This window comes from Mustela nivalis, assembly GCF_964662115.1.
Source record: "Mustela nivalis genome assembly, chromosome: 3".
NCBI classification, from domain to species: Eukaryota; Metazoa; Chordata; class Mammalia; order Carnivora; family Mustelidae; genus Mustela; species Mustela nivalis.
Genome location: NC_139022.1, coordinates 122,382,383 through 122,399,291, shown reverse-complemented (window position 1 = coordinate 122,399,291; position 16,909 = coordinate 122,382,383).

Genomic DNA, 16,909 nt, shown 5'->3' with positions numbered 1-16,909 from the left:
TCACATTGATTGACTTACATATTTTAAATCATCCTTGCATCCCTGCAATAAATCCCAGTAGATTATGGTATAATGATCTTTCTAATGCACTCTTGAATTTAGTTTGCTAATATTTTGTCGAGGATTTGTGCATTTATATTCATTCCAGGATATAATTTTCCTTTCTTATAGAAAACTATGTCTGATTTTGGTATCAGGGTAATCCTGGCCTCATAAAAGGAACTGTTCCCTCCTCTGTTATGTTTTTAGAAGTGTTTTGAGAGGGATTGGTATAATTTTTTTTAAATTTTTTTTTTTTTAAAGATTTTATTTATTTATTTGACAGAGAGAAATCACAAGTAGACGGAGAGGCAGGCAGAGAGAGAGAGAGAGGGAAGCAGGCTCCCTGCTGAGCAGAGAGCCCAATGCGGGACTCGATCCCAGGACCCTGAGATCATGACCTGAGCCGAAGGCAGCGGCTTAACCCACTGAGCCACCCAGGCGCCCAATTTTTTTTAAATGTTTAATAGAATTCAGCAGTGAAACTGTCTAGTCTTAGACTTCTTTGTTGGAAAGTTTTTGACTGCTGAGTGTATCTTCTTACTAGTAATTGTTCTGTTCAGATTTTATATTTTATATTTTTAATGATTCAATCTTGTTAGGGTTTGTATGCTTCAGGAATTTGTTCATTTCATATAGGTTTTCCAATTTGTTGGTATGTATTTTTCATAGTATTTTCTTATTATTTGGATTTCTCTGGTATGGTATATACTTGTTGGTATATATTTTTCATAGTATTTTCTTATTATTTGGATTTCTCTGGTTTCAATTGTATTGTCTTTTTTAAAATTTCTAGTTTTATTTCTTTGAACCCTCTTTTTTCTTGGTAATAGTAGTTAAAGTTTTGTCTGTATTTTTTTAAAAACAGCTTTTAGTTTTATTGATCTTTTCTATATTTTTTAAATTTCTATTTTATTTATTTCTACTATGATTTTTATTTCCTTATTTCTACTAACTTTAGGTTTAGGTGTTTGTTTGTTTGTTTGTTTTTCTAGTTCCTTGCAGTGTAAATTTAGGATGTTTTTCTGTGATCTTTCCTTTTTTTTTTAAATGTAGCTATTTATTGCTATGAAGTTCCCTTAGAACTGATTTTGCTGAATCAAAGTTTTGTATGTTGTCTTTACATTTTAATTTGTTTCAAGATACTTTTTTAGGTCTCTTCTGATTTATTCCTGGATGCTTTGGTTGTTCAGTAACATATAGTTTAATCTGCATACATTTATGAATATTCCAGTTTTCTTTTTGTAAACCAATTTTTTATCCCATATCATTGTGGTTCGAAAAGATGCTTGATATTATTCAGTCTTCTTAAATCTATTAACACTTGTTTTGTGATGTAACATATGATCTGCCTGGAGAACATTTCATGTGTACTTCAGAAGAATATGTATTCTTCTGCTGTTTTATGGAATATTCTTTAAATGTCTGTTAAGTCCCTCTGGTCTTAACATGCATTCTCTGTCTGGATGAAATATCTCTTGTTGAAGTGGGATAATGAAGTCCTTTACTTTTATTGTATAATGCCGTCTTTATCTCCTTTTAAGTGTGTTAATATTTGCTTTCTCTATCTAGGTCCTCCTGTGTTGAGTGCATAAATATTTGCAAATGTTTTATCCTCTTGTTGGATTATTCCCTTTGTCATGATATAATAACCTGCGTTTTCTCTTATTTCAGTCTTTTGCTAAGAGTCTATTTTGTCAGATGTAAGTATCACTATCCCTGCATTCTTTTGGTTTCCATTTGCTTCGACTTTTTCCATTTTTGTTTTAGGTTTGTTTTTTTTTTTTTTTTCCTATTCCTTCACTTTTAGTCTATGTGTGTCCTTAAAAATAAAGTGAGTTTCTTGTAGGCAGCAAATAGTGGGTCTTGCTTGTTTTTATTTAAATCCATTCATGTCTTTTTATTGGATTATTTTAGTTCATTTACATTTGAAATAATTATTGATAGCTATAGATTTATTACTGACATTTTGTTCATTGTTTCCTAACTATTTTAATTCCTTTGGTCTTTTGTTCCTCTCTGATGTCTTTTGTTGTGATCTGAAGTTTTTTATAGTGATATGTGTTGATTCTTTTCTCTTTGTCTTTTGTGTGTTACTATAGGCTTTTGCTTTCTTACCATAAGCTTATATAAAATATCTTATAACAATCTAGTTTAAGCTGATAACAACTTAATTTCTAATGCTCTACATTTTTACACTTTCCCTCCCTGCATTTTATGTACTTAAAGTCATAATTTACATTGTTTTACTTTGTATATTCATTAACAAATTATTGTAGTTTTATGGTTTTTTTAATATGTAATTTTGTCTTTTGCTCTTCATGGTAGAGTTATAAGTGGTTTATCTATAACCATTAAAACATTAGAATATTCTGAATTAAGATATGTATTTACTTTGCCAATGAGATTTATACCTGCATATATTTTCCTATTACTAATTAGCATCCTCTTGGTTTTGCTTGAAAAACTCCCTTTAACATTTCTTGTAAAGTCAGTTTAGTGGTGATGAACTCCTTCAGCTTTATCTTGCATTGAAACCTCTTTATCTTTCCTTCAATTCTGAAGATCACCTTAGCTAGGCAGTGTATTCTTGGTTGTCATTTTTCTTTTTTTCAGCCCTTTCAATATATCATGTCACTATCTTGTGATCTGCAAAGTTTCTGCTGAAAAATCAATTGATGGTTTCTTTTGTAGGTAACAAATTGTTTTTCTGTAACAACTTTTAAGATTCTCTTCTTGTCTTTAGGCACCTTAATTATAATGTGTGTTGGTGTGGGCCTTCTTGGATTTATATTTTTTGAATTCTCTATACATTCTAGATCTGGGTATTTGTTTCTTTTCCTATTTTGAAGAAGTTTTCAGCTATTATTTCTTTGAATAAGTTTTCTGCCCCTTTCTCTCAACCTTGTCTTTCTGGAACTTCTATAAAGTAAATATTGATCTATTTAATGGTATCCCATAAATTCCTTAATCTGACTTCACTCTTTCATTCTTTCTTTTTCTTTTTGCTCTAATTGGATGAATTTCATTGCTCTGTCTTTAAATTTGGTGATCATATCTTTCATTTGATCTGGTTTACCATTGAACCCCTCTACTAAAATTTTTGTCACATTCTTCAGTTCTGTGACTTCTGTTTGGTACTTTCTTATATTTTCTATCTCTTGAAATTTTCACTTGTTCATACATTGTCTTCTGACCTTGATGAGCATCCTTATGCTGTTGTTTTGAACTCTTTATCAGGTAATCCACTTATCTCTGTTTGATTAACCTATGTTCCTAGAGTTTTTTTTTTTTTCCTAGTCTTTTTTTTTTTTTTAGGATTTTTATTTATGTATTTATTCAACAGACAGAGATCACAAGTAGGCAGAGAGGGAGGCAGAGGGAGGGGGAAGCACACTCCCTGCGGCACAGAGAGCCTGAACAGGGGCTCGATCCCAGGACCCTGAGATTATGACCTGAGCTGAAGGCAGAGGCCTAACCCACTGAGCCACCCATGCGCCCCTTTTTTCCTAGTCTTTAATGGAGTGATCTCATGTAGAAGATTAACCTTATTGATTAGCTCAGTTTGAGCTTTTGGTTGTCTCTCAATCCTTTGTAATTGTCCAAACCACCTTCTTTTTTTCATGTTGCTCTTAGTGGGGTTTGTGTTGACCTGTCAGTGTTCCAAAAGGGAGGATTGCAGCCAAGACCTAGACCCTCAGGCAGCAGCCAAGAAAGCATGTAGTTAGAGACCTTCCATGGGAAAAGTAGGAGATGGGATTTTTGCCTGCTCCCTCTGCACTGGAATCAGGTATATAGTCACAGAGAAGCACACCTATACCTATTAACTTCTTCTTTGTTTGCTATAGTCCTATGGGACTCATGAGAACAAGCCCCTTTGGCTATCAGAGGCAGGCATTGCAGGGGCCCAGTTCTTGGGTGGCAGCCACAAAAGATAGTCATGTGTTCAAGCTCCTTCCAGGGAGATACTGATGACAGAATGAGCTAGAGAGAGAGGGTAGAGAAGGTTTCTGCAGACTTACCTCTTCTCTGGGAAAGAACACAGTCAGCTTCTAGATGGATGCTTAATTAGAAACCTAATCCTCGGGGTGCCTGGGTGGCTCAGTGGGTTAGGCCGCTGCCTTCCGCTCAGGTCGTGATCTCAGGGTCCTGGGATCGAGTCCCGCATCGGGCTCTCTGCTCAGCAGGGAGCCCGCTTCCCTCTCTCTCTCTCTGCCTGCCTCTCCATCTACTTGTGATTTCTCTCTGTCAAATAAATAAATAAAATATTTAAAAAAAAAAAAAAGAAACCTAATCCTCAGGCAGCAGCTTTTAATGTATGTAAATACAACAAAGAAAGAAGCCAGTGTTAACAGTCTATATACTGTATGGTTCCTACTACATGGTAATTTGGGAAAGGTAAAACTGTAGATATAGGAAAAGGATCAGTAATTGCCAGGGTTTTAAGAGAAAATTGGGGATGGAAGGAAGGATGACTAGACAGAGTAAAGAGGATTTTTAGGACAATGAAACTATTTTACATGCTATTGTACTGGCAGATACATGACATTATGCGTTTCTCAAAACTCTTAAAACTGTATAACACAAATGACAATCTAATATAAACTATAGACTTTACTTAATAGTAGTGTATTAGTATTGGTTCATCGATTATGAGAAATGTACCACACTAAAGCAATATTTTAATAATAGGGGAAATGCTGGTGGGGGAGAAAATGTTTATGAGAACTCTCTGTATTTCCTATCTTTCTTTCTTTCTTTTCAGACTTTATTTGACAGAGAGAGAACACAAGTAGGCAGAGAGTCAGGTGGAGAGAGAGAGAGAGGGAAACAGGTTCGCCGCCAAGCAGAGAGCCCGATGCGGGGCTCGATCCCAGGACCCTGGATCATGATCCAAGCTGAAGGTAAAGGCTTTAACTCACTGAGCCACCCAGGTGCCCCTCTCTGTATTTTATGCTCTATTTTTATGTAAACCTAATATTACTTAAAACAGAAAAATCTGGGGCACCTGGGTGGCTCAGTGGGTTAAGCCTCTGCCTTCTGCTCAGGTCATGGTCTTAGGGTCCTGGGATCGAATCCCGGCATCCGGTTCTCTGCTCAGCGGGGAGCCTGCTTCCCTCTCCCTCTCTGCCTGCTTCTCTGTCTGCTTGTGCTCTCTCTCTCTCTGTGTGTCAAATAAATAAATAAAATCTTAAAAAAAAAAACCCACAAAAAACAAAAAAACCCACAAAAAACAAAAAAACCCACAAAAAACAAAACCCAACTTTATCAATTTTAAAAAGTTGAAACCAATAAGTAATTTCTTATTGAGGATTCCTTTGTAGATTGGAAATAAGGGGGAAAGAAACAAGAGGAAAAATGTGGGGTCTTATAAGACAAAAGAACCATAGCAGAGGATTCAGAACTCTCCCAACTTCCCTATCACTGACAACAAAAACTACGTATCAAACTACCTATTAAAGACTGTACTTCTGGGGCGCCTGGGTGGCTCAGTGGGTTAAGCCGCTGCCTTCGGCTCAGGTCATGATCTCAGGGTCCTGGGATCGAGTCCTGGCATCAGGCTCTCTGCTCAGCAGGGAGCCTGCTTCCTCCTCTCTCTCTCTCTCTGCCTGCCTCTCTGCCTACTTGTGATCTCTCTCTGTCAAATAAATAAATAAAATCTTTAAAAAAAAAAAAAAAAAAAAAAGAGAGAGAGACTGTGCTTCTATGCACTGACAGGAGGGGGCACCCTTTGACTAGGAACCTTCCATGACACAAGGCAAAAACAGCCTAAAACTATATAAAGCTATTTTATGAGGGAAACAGAAAACAGGAACCACTTTATGAACTGATGAGCCCCCTCCTTTTTGACCCTCCACAAAATCTCTATGAAGTAGAATCAAATAATAACACAACACTCCAAATAAGGAAAGTTGATTCTGAACACTCAAAACTATTAGCTTTATTTATTTATCTATTTATTTCTTAAAGTATGTACTGGTCTCTGCCCCTGGTTCCTAGGCAAGGGTTCCTAAACCCTTGTAACTTCATCAGTGATAAGAATAGTAGTAGCATCTCCTCTTCTTTTTTTTTTTTTTCTTAAGATTTTATTTATTTATTTGACAGATTAGAGATCACAAGTAGGCTAAGAGTCAGGCAGAGAGAGAGAGGAGGAAGCAGCTCCCTGCTGAGCAGAGAGCCTGATGTAGGGCTCTATCCTGGGACCCTGGGATCAAGACCTGAGCTGAAGGCCAAGGCTTTAACCCACTGAGCCACCCAGGTGCCCCTAAAACTATTAGCTTTTTTTAAATAAAGAGAACTCCTCATTGACTCCTGGGGGAGGGGTGTAATGAAATAACTTAAAGAAGTGAGAGAATTAGTCTGACATCAGACTTATCTAAAACAACATGAATAATGATGCAGCCTTTAAAACAAAAACAAAACAAAACAAAACAAAACAGTAAGGAAAGAAAATGTGAACCAAGGATTTTATTTGTATTTAAACTATTTTTTAGACATCAGGGCTTTAGGAAAACAGTTTAAATGTTGTAAGACTTAGGAATATTTGTACCCATGGGACTTTTTTGAGGAATCTCCTAAGGGTAATCATTCTAACAAAAAATGACTGGGGAAATTTGCAAAAGGACTGAAGTTTTGACCAAATAACTAAATGTATTGTGAATAATGGGAGCCAGATTTCTCACTACTGGTGAGATGAGTAAAGATTAATGAAGAGGAAAACTAAAAATGAACTCTTTGATGTTGACTTGGAATTGGAGGTATCAGTTATAAAAAAAAAATCTTACGTAGATAGATACACATGTATGTGTACACTTTTATACATGCACACATATGCATATAGACACAGACATGGGCATACATATACATATACATATATATTTATTTCTATCTACTGAGAAGCCTTAGAAGCAAGAGCATCTCAATAGCAATTAGCACATCTAGTACATCCAGCACTCAGATCTTTGTTTCTTAATACAATCCTCCACTAAAATGATCCTCCACTAAATGAACCATTTATTTGAGAAATGACTACTTTCTGGTCTAAGGCTGAGAATGAATGAGATGGGCCCTGAATATCTTGTTCCAGAAAGTAAGAAAGTACTGGAAAAATGATGGGGACATGTCAAAATGGCATGGAACACAACTTGAATGGCTCCCACTGGCCAAATCTAGGATAGTTTGAACATCTAAATAAATGATATTAATGGATTATAAGACATTGAGGAAAATCACAAACCATGAGCTCATATTCATTTAAATAAATAAGTAAATATATGAATGAATAAATAATGAAAGATTAGCTCTTTTTCTCAGTAGAATTCCATTTAATAAATGTAGAAAGATTGATAGAATTAAAACTTTTTCGTCTATGATTCGGGAAAGAATCAGTTTTATAGATATTAAAACAAGTAGGCTGAAAGTATGATGAGTTATAGAACATTTACATAGTCTCCCAATATCTCACCATAAATACATATTAATTACAATGAGAAATCTCCTCTAACATTCATGTGGAGAAACCCTAATTAATGATTAAAGTTAATACCAGGAGTAACAGAACAAATTGTTAAGATGTGTCTCCTGATAAAAAGTAGTGAGGAAAATAAACATCACTTACTTGGTATTCCTGCCAATAAAGTATATAACTTGAATATAATCACAAGGAAACATCCTGAACCCCTAACTGAGGGGCATTCAATAACTGGTCTGTGGTCTTCAAAATGTAGGATTATCAATGACTAGTAAGTAGTGGGAGTGACCCTGTTTAAAGGAGACTAAAGAGACATGTAACTCATGACTGCAAGTTATGACATGGAATTTTCTGGGATAACATGAAACAATGGGCAAAATTTGAATGAGGACTTTGATTAGCTGATGCTATTTTGTTAATGTTAATTTACTAAATCATTGTATTGCAAATCTGATCATTATAATGCCCTTGTTTTTAAGAAATTCACAGTGAAGTATTTAGGGACAAAATAGTATTATGTCACACATCTTATTTTCAAATGACTCAGAAAAAACATGTATATATATTGAAAGACGTGTAGTTAAGCAACTGTGGTAAAATGCTAACATTTGGAGAATCTGGATGAAGAGAATACAGAATTTTTTTTTTTACTATTCTTGTAACTTTTCTATAAATCTGAAATTGTATCAAAATTAGAAGTTCTTAAGTTTCATTATTCACAAATGATATGACAGGATATGTGGAAAATATAAAACACTTTGTAGATATAACTGAAAATTTAGAACTGTGTTTACTAAGAATATCTATTGAATACAGTGTTAATTTTAAAAAATACCAGCTGCAAACAAATAGAAATGAAATTTTAATTTTTATGCTATTTATAGGAGCATAAAAGATATAGTATGCCTAGGTATAAAGTGAGCAAAAGTTGTATGAGACCTCTACACTGAAAATGACAAAATATAACATGCATAAAGAGCTAAATAAATGGCAGAATATACCATAGTAAAAATATCACTTCTCTCCAAATTGAACTAAAGATTCAAAGCAGTTTCAGTAAAATTCCAAGCAAGCTTTTGGGGTTTTGTTTGTTTATTTCCCTGGAACATGACAAGTTAATTCTAATGTTGATCCTAAAATTATATGGAAATGCTGAGGTGCCTGGGTGGCTCAGTGGGTTGAGCATCTGCCTTAGGCAGTCATGATCTCAGGGTCCTGGGATCAAGCCCTGTGTCGCATCAGGCTCCCTGCTCAGCCAGGAGTCTGCTTCTCCCTGTCCCTCTCCTTCTGTGCTTGCTCTCTCTCTCCCTCACTCTCTCAAATAATATCTTTAATTAAAAAAATTTACATGGAAATACAAAAGGCCAAGAATATCCAAGGAAATCTTGAAGAACAAGTGGAAGACTTATATTAACAGATACAGAGATCTGTTATAAGATGATAATTTAGTGTGATGTAAATGCAAACATAGAAAACAGGTTAAAGAAAGAGAATAGAGAATCCATAAACAGAGTCAAATACATTTGCTCACCTGATTTATCACCAAAAAAATGACACTACAGATGCAGTGAGAAAAGGACAGTCTTTTTAAAGAATATCCTGGGTCAATTTGTAAAATGTATCAAGACAAAATAAATCTTTATCCCTATCTCTACCTAACAAAAATAGTTTTTTTTTTTTAAATCTTTGTAAAGACTTTATTCTGTTTCTAGATATTCCAGATTTAGGTTATTTTAAGATAATAATATATAGCTAGCTAAAATCTACAAGAAGTTTATGAGATACAGATGAGATAACCTGAAATCTTTTAACTTAATTTGAACTATGAGGAACATTGGGACTTGTGAAATTGATACTGACCTTGTGTATCAATTACTTTTTGCTATAAGTACTTGTTGATCCTTCCAGAGATTATATTGTGCCATTGTGTTTAAAAATGCTGATGTAATTGTAAGGCAAGGTAATTTTTCTTCAGAGCCCAGTCTTAAGTCCAGAAATTTTGACCCCATATGTAGTGTTCTTTTTTAATAATGGTATTTCTTATGAGCCTTGAGAGATATGTTATCTGGAAAAAGAGGGCAAAGAAATGTCAACAAAGAAACTAAAAGAAGCACAGGTAAAGAATAATTCAAAACAGAATAAGAACAGTGAAATTTGAAACCTAAAGAAGTGATTTCTCCTAAATGAAGAGATGGCTCTTGGAAACAATGTTTTTCCTATCTTGTTAGAATGAATTTCTTTATCCTGAATAATCTGTTGTTTAAATTTCCCAAGATTCTGGTTTTGAAACCTCTCTTTTTTGGAAAGAAGGAAAGGAAGAGAAGGGAGGGAGGGAGGGAAAGAGAGAGCGAGAGAGAGAAAGCAAGCAAGCAAACTTCATTTTGGGGTTGCACATTAGAAGTAAAGAGAGCTCCTTGGTGGCTTAGTTGGTTAAGTGTCTGCCTTGGGCTCTGGTCATGATCTTGTTACCTGAGATCAAGTTCTGCATGAGGCTCCCTGCTCAGTAGGGAGTCTGCTCCCTCTCCTTCTGTACCTCCCCCTGTTCATGCTCTCTCTTTTGTGCACTCTCTTGCTCTCACACCCTCATTCTCAAATAAATAAATAAAATTTAAAAAAGAAGGAAGAAGAAGAAGAAGAAGAAGAAGAAGAAGAAGAAGAAGAAGAAGAAGAAGAAGAAGTCATAGTAAAGAGAAGAAAGTAGAAAGTTGGCTTGAGCTGTTTTTACTGTGCAAGCTGTCCACAAATTTGGGAAACATAGTTTAATTTTTTAAACTATATATTACATTTCAAGTAAAAATATTCATCAAGTTTTTGAATGAAATACTTGAAATTTAAAGCAATAGGTCTAATTCCTAATCTGGGAAAAAAAAGTATAACAGGAAAAATGTTTATTGTACATTTTTTAAGATTAACAATTGAACCCTTGGTCTTAAATTTAGAGGTCTTTCACCCGAAAAGGTATGAGGATGATGAAGTAGAATATGTTGGGCATATTGTTTGACAAAGTAACCAATAACTCTTTAAAAATAAATTTACTTCCTGTTTATTGACTTTGTCGACAGATTGTATAAAAGGACATAGTTTTCAACACTTGGTACTTTTCTATTTCACCTAAGTAACAGCATGTAAAATCGCATAAGGTTGCATTGGTGTATATTTGGTACCTCTCTTATTTGATGTTTTTTTTTCCTGTGGGTTTTTTTTTTTTCTGTTTATCTTGCTGCATTACTATAAAAAGAAGATATCAACTATGGCAGTTTTAAAAATTAATAAGTCCAGTTCCATTATGTAGCTTTGGTAGTTATTATTTGAATATCAGTGTCTGTTGCTTTAGCCCCCCTCATCAGTTCTGTGACCCACTTAATACACTGTAATATATTACTCCCTACTTAAATTAGTTATAGCAGATTCTGTTCTCTGTAACTGAACTCCTTTTAGAACAAAACCACTTTAGGTCAATTGGGTTCAAGTAATTCTCATGGCATACTTCAATTACTTAAGTTTTTCTGTGGTTTATGTAAAACATCTGAGGGGCTCACAATGTATTTGGCATGTGGGATAAAGATATATGATCACAAGCTATTTCTCTTCTCAGAGTAACTCCCACATCAACAATTCTACCCCAGTGGGAACTGCAAGCCCTGACTCTTCCAGTTTTCTACTGTCCATCATGGAAGTCTTCAGTTTTTTCCTTAACTAACTTATATTCTATTTATTCATAATTAATCCTTCCCTGAACCTCTCCTCTGAATTCCTCTGGACAGACCCCCAAACTTCAGGTAAACCCAACTCCGTAAAACTGAGTTAGTTCTTCCCTTCTTCTAGTGCTTTTCTGCTCTGGCTGCACATTAGAATCTTTGAAAGTCTATTGAACTCCCATCTCACACCAGTTGGGAGTACCTGAGACATAGTAAGTTTTTTTTTTTTTCTAAGATTTTATTTATTTATTTGACAGAGAGAAATCACAAGTAGATGGAGAGGCAGGCAGAGGAGAGAGAGAGAAAGAAGCAGGCTCTCTGCTGAGCAGAGAGCCCGATGCGGGACTCGATCCCAGGACTCTGAGATCATGACCTGAGCCGAAGGCAGTGGCCTAACCCACTGAGCCACCCAAGCGCCCAGAGACATAGTAAGTTTTAAAAGCTCTCCAGGTGGGGCACCAGGGTGGCTCAGTGGGTTCAGCTCAGGACATGATCTCAGAGTCCTGGGATTGAGCCCCACATTGGGCTCTCTGCTTAGCAGAGAGCCTGCCTCTCTGCCTCCTTGTGATCTCTCTGTCAAATAAATAAATAAAATCCTTTAAAAAAAAAAAAAAGCTCTCCAGGTAATTCTTATAGCACCCAGAGAATCACAGCTTAATTTATGTCTGTGCCCAAATAGCTACATGTGGCAGAAGAAATCCAGTCATCTTGACTCTCTCACTTTAATCTCATGACCAGTGAGCATTCATATACCAATGCTGCAAGATGACTTTCACTTCTCTTTCTGTACCTTCTTTCCTTCCTTAATCTCAGCTGATGACCTTCATATTTTGCTGAGAAAATAATAGTTAACATTTGTTACATGTTTATGTGTTAAATATTAATGCTCTACATGCTCTCAAGTATTAGCTCATTTAGTCCTGTGAACTTGCTGGAGTTGATGCTGCAAAATATGTCCATTTTAAAGATGAGAGAACTGAGGAATAAAGTAACACAGTTGGCATTGGAAGTAGTTTTCCTTTGAACCTTGTTAGCCTGGCTCTAGAAGTCAGCCCTCACCCACCTCTTCATCATATGCTGAAACAACTACTTCTCTGAAAACATCCTTTGTTTCTATCACCTTTACTTACAAGTCTACAGCTGCACCATGTCTTCTGTCTTCCTTTTATTTAAATTCAATTAGCCAACATACAGTACATCATTAGTTTCAGATTCAGTGTTCAAGAATCCATCAGTTGCTCTGAGTATAACACCCAGTGCTCATCTCATCTCATCATGTGCCCTCCTTAATGTTCATCACTCAATTACCCCATCCTCTCACCCATCTCCCCTCCAGCCAACCTCAGTTTGCTTCCTATAGTTAAGAGTCTCTCACGGTTTTGCTCCCTCTCTGATGACTTCACATTCAGTTTTCCCTCACTTCCTCTATGATCCTCTGTACTGTTTCTTATATCCCACATATGAGTGAAACCATACACTAATTGTCTTTCTCTGACTTCTTTCACTTAGCGTAATACCCTCCAGTTCCACCCATTTTGATGTAAATGGTAAGTATTCACCCTTTCAGATGGCTAAATAATATTCCATTGTATATATAAACCACAACTTCTTTATCCATGCATCTGTTGAAGGACATCTCAGCTTGTCTCACAGTTTGGCTATTGTGGACATTGCTGCTATAAACATTGGGGTGTAGGTGCCCCTTTGGATCACTACATTTGTATCTTTGGGGTAAATACTCAGTAGTGCAATTGCTGGGTTGTAGGGTAGCTCTATTTTTAACTTCTTGAGAACCCTCCATACTGTTTTCCAGTGTGGCTGTACCAGCTTGCATTCCCATCAACAATGTAAGAGGGTTCCCCTTTCTTCATATCCTAGCCAACATTTTTGTTTCCTGTATTGTTAATTTTAGCCATTCTGACTAGTGTGAGATGGCATCTCATTGTGGTTTTGATTTGTATTTCCTTGATGCCAAGTGAGGTGGAGCACTTTTTCATGTGTCTGTTGGCCATTTGTATGTCTTTTCTGGAGAAATGTCTGTTCATGTCTTCTGCCCATTTCCTGACTGAATTATTTGGTTTTTCTTTTCCTTTTTAAAAAATTCTTTAATTTCCTGGTTGACTCATTTCTTCTTTCAGTAGGATGCTCTTTAACCTGCAAGTGTTTGAGTTCCTTTGAAATTTCTTCTTGTGGTTGAGCTCAGGTTTCAAAGCATTGTGGTCTGAAAATATGCAGGGAATAATCTCAAGCTTTTGGTGCCATATAGATCCAGTATGTGATCTATTCTGGAGAATGTTTCATGTACACTCAAGAAGATTGGGATGGAATGCTCTGTGTATATCTGTAAAGTCCTTCTGGTCCAGTGGGTCATTCAAAATCCTTGTTTCTTTGTTGGTCTTCTGCTTAGATGAACTCTCCATTGCTGTGAGTAGGGTGTTGAAGTCTGCTACTATTATTGTATTATTTTCAGTGTTTTCCTTAATTTTGTTACTAATTGGTTTATATAATTGACTGCTTCCAAGTTAGGAGCATAAATATTTATAATTGTTAGACCTTCCTGTTGAATAGAACCTTTAAGTATTATATAGTGTCTCTCTTCATCCCTTAGTGTAGTCTTTGGTTTAAAATCTAGTTTTTCTGATATGAGGATTGCTACCCCAGCTTTCTTTTGATGTACAGTAGCATAATAAATGACTTTCCACTCCCTCACTTTCAATCTGGAGGTGTCTTTAGGTCTAAAATGAGTCTCTTGTAGACAGTATATGGATGGGTTTGTGCTTTTTTATCCAATCTGATACCCTGTGTCTTCTGATTGGGACATTTAGCCCTTTTACATTCACAGTAACTATTGAAATATAAGAATTTAGTGCCATTAATTGTATTATCTGTAAATTTCTTGTTTCTGTAGATTATCTCTATTTCTTTCTGGTCTATGTTACTTGTGGGGTCTCTCTTTGCTTTCAGAATTCCCTTTAATATTTATTACAGGGCTAGTTTAGTGATCACAAATTCTTTTAGTTTCTGTTTGTCCTGGAAGGTTTTTATTTCTCCTTTCATCCTGAATGACAGCCTTATTGGATAAAGTATTCTTGACTGCGTATGTTTCTCATTTAGTATCCTGAATGTATTATGTCAGCTCTTTCTGGCCTGCCAGGTTTCTATGGATAGGTTCACTGCCAGTCTAATGTCCCTACCCTTGTAAGTGAAGAACCTCTTGTCTCAAGCTGCTTTCAGGATTTTCTCTTTATCTCTGAAATTTGCAAACTTCACTTTTTTTTTTAAAATGTCAGGGTTTGATCCATTTTTATTGATTTTGAAGGGGTTCTCTCTATCTCTTGGACTTGAATGCCTGTTTCCCTCCCCAGATTAGGGAAGTTCTTAGCTACGATTTTCTCAAATATACTTTCTATCCCTCAATCTCTTTTTTCTTCTTCTGGAGCCGCAGTAATTCTAATATTGTTTTTTGCATTATGGTATTGCTGATTTCTCAAAGCCTCCCCTCATGATTTATTAGTTTTTTTTTTCCTCTCTTTTCCTCAGCTTCCTTCCTTTCCATCATCTTGTCTTCTATATCACTGACTCTTTTGCCTCACTTACCCTAGCTGTTAGAGCATCTGTTTTAGACTGCATCTCAGTTAAATCATTTTTAATTTTGGATGATTAGATTTTATTTGTGCACTAAAAGATACTCTAGTGTTGGGGGCGCCTGGGTGGCTCAGTGGGTTAGGCCGCTGCCTTCGGCTCAGGTCATGATCCCAGGGTCCTGGGATCGAGTCCCGCATCAGGCTCTCTGCTGGGCAGGGAGCCTGCTTCTTCCTCTCTCTCTTTCAGCCTGCCTACTTGTGATCTCTGTCTGTCAAATAAATAAATAAAATCTTAAAAAAAAAAGATACTCTAGTGTCTTTTATGCTTTTTACAAGCCCACCTAGTAACTTTATAATTGATACCCTGAATTATAGCTCTGACATTTTACTCATATCCTTATCAATTAGATCTGTGGCAGGGAGTATTACCTCTGGTTCTTTATTTTGTTGTAAATTCCTCCTTCTAATAATTTTTCCCAGAGAAGAATGATAAATGAGAGAATGAAATAAAAAATACCATTTGTGACCCAAACAAAATACTCACTAGACAAATTTGAAGAAGTCAGAAATGAAAGAATAAAAGATAAAGAAAAAAAAAGGAGAACAAAAGGACAATACAATTTCCCACATGGACAAAACAGGGTGATACACTTGGTTATTTGGTCCTGGGTGTATTTTGGTCTGTTTGTTAGAAGACACTAAATCCCATATGTTTACACACACACACACACACACACACAATTGAATACAGTGAAAGGACGCAAAAAAATGAAGAATATGTCTATAAGATGTAAATTTAAAAATGAAGGGCACCTGGGTGGCTCAGTGGGTTAAACCTCTGCCTTCAGCTCAGGTCATGATCTCAGGGTCTTGGGATTGAGGCCTGCATCAGGCTCTCTGCTCAATAGGGAGCCTGCTTCCCCCTCTCTGCCTGCTTCTCTGTCTACTTGTGATTACTCTCTCTGTCAAATAAATAAATAAAATTTTTAAAAAAATAAAAATAAAAATGAAAGTTAAAAAGACTTGAAAACAATGAGTTGATAAAATTAGAAACTAGTTGAAAAGAAAAAAAAAGAAAAAGAAAGTTTTAAACTGAAAGGTAAAAGAATGAGAAAAAACCTTGAATTCTATATATTTCTTTAGGACTGGAGTTTTGTAGTCCTGTGTGCTCTGTAAACTTGGAATTTGCCTGCTCTTCCAGCTGGTCCTCTGGGTAAGGAGCCTGCTGCCCTGATTTGCAGGTGTCTTTGCCTGGGCAGAGTTGCACCGTGCCTTGCCAGAGGCTGGGCTTAGTGTAAGCTGCTTCTGGTTGCTCTATGTGGCTTTTGTTCCCTGAAGGTTTCCATGGGGCTTTAGAAGGTGAAAATAAAAATGTCCATGCCCTGATCTCCAACCCCAGAGCTGAAAGATCACAGCCCCTTCTCTTCAGTAAACTCTCAGAGAAAAGCAGGTTTCACTGTTGCATGTGCCAAACTCTGCAGACTCCTGTGTGTATGCCTGGGACAATCCTTCCAGGGAAAGGTGGAGGCTCACCATGTTTCTGCCCTTTGCAAGGTCTCTGCTAGAGGAGTCACTGATGGTGACAAGATTTGGTGGAGGTTAGGGGTTTGGGATTTATGACAAACCAAGCTAAGAGCCCCCTCCCATAGTCAGTTTCCCTGTTCCAATGTTTGGGAATTCTGCTGGTTCAGGCACACCTGGTCTTTCTGTTACCCTGAGACCAAAGTGTCCCACCTAGGATTCTGCCCTGCTTCACGACCTGAGCACCTTTCAGGCATGGATGTTTCTCACCAGAGCAAACTTCTCAAAGTTTTGGTTTTCACTCCTATTACTTTCCTATAGTTACCTTATGGAGGTTCCCTCCCCCCACCATTTATCTTCTAATATATTCCCTTAGATTCACTTCTCTACACATCCTGTCTTGCAAAAGTAGTCACTTTTCTATTTGTAAAATTCCAGCAGGTATTTTCTTACATCTCAGATTGAATTCATAGGTATTCAGAATTATTTGATAGGTATCTAGCTAAATTCAAGAGACCAGATGAAACGAGGTCCCCTACTCTTTTGCCATCTTGGCTCTGTCTTCATTCATTTTAGAATGGGTGATTCTGGGTACC